This window comes from Marmota marmota, unplaced genomic scaffold (genome assembly GCF_001458135.2).
Source record: "Marmota marmota marmota unplaced genomic scaffold, marMar, whole genome shotgun sequence".
NCBI lineage: Eukaryota > Metazoa > Chordata > Mammalia > Rodentia > Sciuridae > Marmota > Marmota marmota.
The window spans coordinates 6,120,494-6,127,511 of NW_026000093.1; the positions used below are offsets into that span (position 1 = coordinate 6,120,494).

Below are 7,018 nucleotides of genomic sequence, written 5' to 3' on the forward strand. Positions count from 1 at the left end.
TCTTGATGGCAAAATGCAGCCACAGAGTATGACCTCAGTTTCCCAGACTCATCTTCCATTGGTATTGTTTTGGTCTACCTTTGCTACTCTAGCAGAATATGTGAAATTGTTTTATAAATTATAATAAAAACAAATCTATTGGTTCATGGTTCTGGAGGCTGGAAAGTCAACATTGAGTAGCAGGAATCTGGCAAAGGCCTTTTTGCTGCATCATTCCCTGGAAGAAAAGCAAAAAGAGTGTGAGGGGAATGAGAGATTGAACTCACCGTCTCAATCCCTTTATTATTATTATTATTATTATTATTATTATTATTATTATTATTTTGGTCTTTGAGTCTTTTAATCAGAAAGAAGTCAGGTCCTAATGAACTTGAAATTTTGGTACTCCAATATACTGCGGGCAGTTTCAGTAGTGCTAGCAGCAAAGCCTTTAAATACCCAAGTCACAATCAACTAGAAATGGATGTATATGACTATACATAATTAGGGAAAATAAAATTGATGATCACTTGATATTAGTTGTTTGGGCATGACCTTTAGAAGTAAAAGGTAAAGGAGAAATTATAATATCATATTTTTGAAGGTAACTTTCTCCAGCTAATACTTTGGGGATACAAGAAGAAATCTCCTTTTGTTGTTCTCGCCACTTAAGTATATTCTCTGCCAGTTCTTCTGTCTCAGTCACCAAAACATCCATCTTGGTTAAAGCCTTGCTCCTTTTCTTTAGATTTGCATCTAAATGAGGGATATTTCTAATTGTTTCAAGATGGGTTTCCAATCTCTCAATGAAAGTCACAGCCAACTCCAGCAAATGTACCATATATCTGTGATAAAAAGTCTCCAAAGGTAAGTTTTCCTGGCACATGGGGTTCAACAGTCTTTGCCTGAGGGACCTCTTTTCTTTCAGCACAGCTTCCAGGTGATTATTCATACTTTGTAGATCGTGACACTTTTTGAGACAAATAGAAAGGATGAACAACATCTGCTGCATCTTTTTCTAGTTTCAGAAGTTCAATTTCCAGGCTTTTCTGATAGATTTCGGCTTGAATATTTGTGATCTGTTGTAGTCTGGAGAATTTCTCAAAGCAAGGAGCTGTTTTCTTAGATATATTTAACATCTCCTGGGTGACCAACCCTGAAGCCATTAGTGGCCCAACTGTAGCCCTGCGGAGTTCGGCGCGGAAGCCGGGTCCCAAGGGTTGGCAGCAGCCATGATTCTAACACACCTCCCCTCTTGGCGCCAGGAGTGAGCGGAGAGCGCGACGAACGCTCGGCGAGGGTTGATGACATCACAGGGCGTTCCCGCCCAGGCGGAAGCCCTGGGCTCAATCCCTTTCATAATCAGCAATAATATACTCCTAAGAGTGGAGTCCTTATGACCTAGCACTTCGCATTAAACCCACATCCCAACACTACTGCATTGAGGCTTGATTTTTTTTCACATGAACTTTTTAGGAGTATACATTGAACCATAGCAGTGACCATCACTGTCTTTTCTGATGGAACCTGTCTGACTGTAGATCTGAAATCACCTTCACTGATTTAAGTCTCAAAGAATAGAGGCAGCTCTTTACAAAAATATTTAGTATAAGTCTATAGAGCACGAGAGCCTGCCAGTTAACACATGTATGAGCTTGTACAAATGGTCTAACCTTCCAAAGCCTTAATTTCATCTTCTACAAAATAGAAACAGTGGTAATGCCTACCTCACAGTATTATTTAGTTACCCAAGTTAATAAGTGAAAATCACTTAGAACAGTAGCCAGCCCACAAAAACACCTAATCATTGGCAGTTGTTGTTTTTGTCTATGACAGTCCCAAATGTCCCAGAAGGAGAGCGTAGAGCTGAACAGAAATTCTCACCATGGCGACTATAATTATGACTTTGACATTTAGATTCAATCCATGAAAATCCAAAGCTTATACAGCATTATCCACAGTTGAAAACTGTATAGTCCTGGATATGAAATTCAGTAACTGCTCCAGTTCTCATTGCTCATGTGTGGTATGCCAATTTGGAAACAACTTTTCTCAAGGGAAAGTTTAATATAGAGGTTTTCCACAGTCTGAGAAACATTTCACTTGACTTGTTTCCTCATGCTTGTTACATAAAATTCTGGACTAAGTCTAAGACACGTGTTGAGCCCACTGACATAAAACCATGGTCTAAGGTAGCTCCCTGTGTTGGTCAGCTGTTGTGACTCTAACCAAAATATGTGACAAGAACAACCTAGAGGGGGGGATTTTTATTTGGGCTCATTGTTTCAGAGGTCTCGATCCATTGTCGACTGACTCGATTGCTTTGGATCTGAGGTGAGGCAGTGCTTCTTAGCAGAAGGACATAGTGGAAGAAAACTTTCCAACTCATCAGCCAGAAAGGAGGGGCAGGAGAGAAGAGAAGGAGGAAGAGGGAAAGGAGCGCAGGAGAGAGGAAGACAGAAAGAGAAGGGAGGAACCAGGGGCAGAAATAACCCAAGGCCATACCCACAGTGATCTGTCTCTTCCAACCATTCCTATACCTGCCTAGAGTTTCTGCTGTTACTAATCTGTTAAATAGATTGATCCACTCAGGAGGCCACAGCTCTTATGATGTGATTATTTCACCTCTCAACATTGCTGCATTTCCTCACACATGAGCTTTGGGGGTGGGTATTCTAGATCCAAATCACAGCACTATCTCTCACTGGTAAATAATATATGCCCCTTGCCACTAGCAGCACTTAGGAGATGTAGGAATCATCTTCCATTGACTCTTGATAACAGTGACAAAAAATCATTTGTTGCTTAAAAAGAAATATCTTCCTTTCTCTTCTTGGAGTATGTAAACAAAGTGTTCTTCCTTTAATCAAAGCTTAGAACTGATCTTATATGACATGGTCAGCAGAGATGAACCAAGTATTCCTCTTATGGAGAGAATTCCAATTTCATAGACATCTGAAACTGCATCTTGTGGAGGCTGATGGGACATCTCCATTGCTCAGAAAACACAAATATATTTACTATTTCATCTGTCATGAATACTGCTGCTTCCTGAACCTTACCCTTTTTCTCACAATATATTTATTCCTAGAAAGAAAGTCGGTCATAGTTATAACAAAGATCACAATCCATTTATCACATTAATAATACATGAATTTGACCATCCAGGCTGCTTAATATCTTTCAACTCTTTGTTAACTCATTTGCTCAAAATATAGAGTAACAAGTAAAATAGCAAAAGGTAGATGATGTCATGTCTCTAGGCTCCTCTTGACCGGTCAAGAAAAAAAATCACAGTTCTCAGACTTTCCTTATTTTTTATGATACTGAAAGTTTTAAGGAATATTATTCAGGGTTTTTTGTGTTATTGTGGGGTGCAGAGGTATAATGGGGATTGAACTCAGGGGCACTCAACCACTGAGCCACATCCCCAGCCCTATTTTGTATATTATTTAGAGACACGGTCTCACTGAGTTGCTTAGCGCCTCACTGTTGCTGAGACTGGCTTTGAACTCACCAGCCTCCCAAGTTGCTGGGATTACAGGCACATGGCCGGTCTGTTCAGGTATTTTGTAGAGTATTCTTCAATTGGGATTTGTCTGATTTTTCTTAATCATGATGAAAACTTGAGTTACCTTTATTTTTGAAAAGGAAAACCAAGGTAAAATGCTATTCTCACTACAAATTTGTCAAGCGCACTATCTACATGACATCATTCTTGATGTCAATTTGGGCACCTGGATGAGATAGTGTTTGTCAGGTTTCTCTACTTATACTTCTAGAACACAGTCACAATGAATAGCCCATATTTTAGGAGTAGGAAATTATACGATACTTCATTACAGGAGCACTATTTACATAAAATATTTGAAATTCACCTCTTCTTTCCATTCATTTATTTATTCAAAGTTATATTTGTGCCACCATGGGCTCATGGATATTTATGCTATGCAATTTACTCTACTTATAATCTAATACTGCTTTGTTTATTTTGTTGCCCAAATTGTTCCAGTTTTGGCCATTGAGTATCTTTCTGTTGGTTCCTGCATCCCGTCTATATCTCCTAAGAAAATTGATCTATTTATTTATTTTGAGCATAATCTTGATTTTTGAACTAAGAGATGTTCCAGGATAATATTTTATATTACTTTCCCTAGTTGGTTGTGATGGAGAATGACATTAGGAACTGTGATCTGTGTACTGGATGTGCTCCTTGCTACTGGGATGTAATTTGTTTTAGAGCCTTTTGATTGACAGAACAAGAATGTGTATGTGTCTAATAATTCATGAATACAATGTATCTATAAATTTTTCTATATGTAATCATCTGTACCTATATTAAAATAAACATGAAGTCATGCTGATGCCTCCAATTCCAATTTATTACTACATGGAATAACAATATTCCTTGCCAGTCTGAAAATACCAATAAAGGAGGAATATGGCTCACATCCATGGATTTAATTTTTCAATTCCAATACACACATGTCATACTGTCATTTATCCATCTTTGCTATCTTAAGGAAATTATTTCACTGTCCTAAAAATCTTTTCTACTTCACTGATTAAACCTTTTCTCCCTCCCCTTGTACCTCTGGCTTCCACTGATCTTTTTATTGTTTCTATGATTTTGCCTTTCCAAGAATATCATAAAATTGGAATCAGAATGTATGAAATAAAAATTAAGAATGGATTCTTTCATTTAGAATACATTTAGGTTTCATCGTATTTTTTGGCTGTTTAATAACTCCTGTCATCACTGAAGAATATTCCATTATATGGATATACCATGACTTATCCATTCATCTATTGAAGGATGTCTTGGATGCTCTAATTTCCAACAAATGTGAATAAATCTGCTATGCACATTCATATTCACTTTTGTGAGTGGTCATCTTTGCTACCTTAAGGAAATTATTTCACTGGGCATGTTTCCAAAATATCTGGGAACCCTTATGCTGGATTGCATGGTAATACTATGTTTAGCTTTATAAGAAAGGGATTATTTTTAAAATCATTTCCATACCAATGTTTTATGATCGTACCAGAAGTCAGCAATTGTTGCATCCTATAGCAATGGTTAATAATGATAAAATGCAATGATATTTTACAAAGGTATACCATGTCAGTACCATTCATTTCCCCAGTGAATAAGTGCTTTATCTTAATCAAATCATTTGGGATGAATAACAAAATTCACATAAAGAATAGAGAAATTGATGCTGATTTGTACCTACCACCTTAGAGATCTCAAATCTCATGTGATTCATGCTAACAGTCATGAAGAAATTATTTTCTTTATCAGTGTTTCAAGGCATATTCATTGGCCTATCTTTGGCATTCAATGAGATTTATTCATGCCAGAAATTGTAGTGCTATATAATCATATAACATAATCCCAATGGTTTATGAACTCTGGCAAAATACAATCTGACTCTTAAAATTGAAGCATTTCATTGAAAAGAAACCTGTTGAAATTCAAATTTAAAAAAAAACTCTCAGCTTGCATACTTATATTTAAATTCCAATTAAAGAATGTTGTCTATCTACTGAGATTTTCAGATTTATCATATATCTTATTAGTCAGCTCAGGCTACCATAGCAAAGTGCTAAAGATTGAGTAAGCAACAAAAGTTTATCTTCTTGTAGTTCTACAGGTTAGAAATCTGGGACCATCTCATCAGCAGGGCTGGTTTCTTCTACGGCACCGTCTTTCCTCCATATGTGTTTGTCTTAATGTGCTCTTTAAAGAGCCCAGTCATGTTGGATTAGGGCCCATCCTAATGAACTTATTTTAACTTAGCTCTTTAAAGCTCATATCTCCAAATAAGGTCCTATTCTCAGGTAGTAGAGGTAAGGACTTCAATATTTGGGGGCACACAATTGAGCCTGATATATGTACTTTAGTTTTCACTATCAATTTTTAAATTGGCACTGATCACAAATTCAACACAGACTCGATTTACCAGGAATGTCATAGAAAAGCTTTTTAAAAGGTGAGATTCTCAGGAAAGTTTTATTTTTCTTTCTTCATTTTAAAAAGCATTCAGAGGTGCCTGGCAAGACAACATCCAGCTGTCACATCAGGATTGGGACACCATTTCCTACAATATCATTTCCAACTAAGCCTCAGTGTATCAAAAATACTGTTATTACCAGGACCAAAGCCTGAGGAAGGAAATAGCTTTGACAGCCCCTGGACCTCAATTTAACCACAGGAAATCTGAGAGGAAAAAAGACATGTATAAAAATTAATCTTACTCACAGTAAAATATTCTTGGTCATTGTTTACACCTTCAGGTTGTACAGAGGAAAATTAGGAGGTCTTAATGTGAAAGTTAACACCAACACCTAGAGCTAGTTAAAGCAAAGCCCAAGTTCTGGGTTCCTAATCCACTGCTCATTCTCATTATTCTTTAAAGGAAAGATCACTTCATATTGTTAAGGGTCTTTTAGCTTGTAAGTAGAAAATAAGAACATTTATACATATATTCCAAATACTTAACCTATTTTAAAGTAGACAAAGTTTTGTACTGGCTCTTGAGGAGATAAAAATTATGCACAGGATTTTCAGAGAGCTTATGATTATACGGAGGTAGCTAATGGGAAATTGGAATATGATCTCAAATGTCTCTAGAAAAAAAGATAGTCGAGCTCAAGTATTATATGAATGAAACAGAACAATATCATAAGAACTCTAAGGATAAAGAAAGCATTTCCTGTTGGAGTGATCAGTAGAGTTATGATTCCCACAATTGAGCAATACTAACAGGTGTCCTTAGTATAAAAATGAAAGTATTAATCATCACTAGTAAACACAATTATATTTGGAAGAAGGACTCCATAAACCAAGCATTCAGTTGGTATAACACCTCACTGTTAAAATTAACCTTTACAGTTACCTACCAGTTTCACAATATAACCAAACACATAGGAATATTAATATTCTTATTTTCTGAAGGTTGTTCTCTCTCCATATGTGTGTGCATGCATGTTATATATATATATATATATATATATATATATATATATATATATA

At 36.4% G+C, this 7,018-nt stretch overlaps 1 pseudogene; it reads right to left on the bottom strand.

Moving 5' to 3' along the window:
• Window positions 1–329: 329 nt before the first annotated feature.
• On the bottom strand, window positions 330–1,213 carry LOC107142387 (annotated as a pseudogene).
• Between the last annotated feature and the right edge of the window lie 5,805 nt (window positions 1,214–7,018).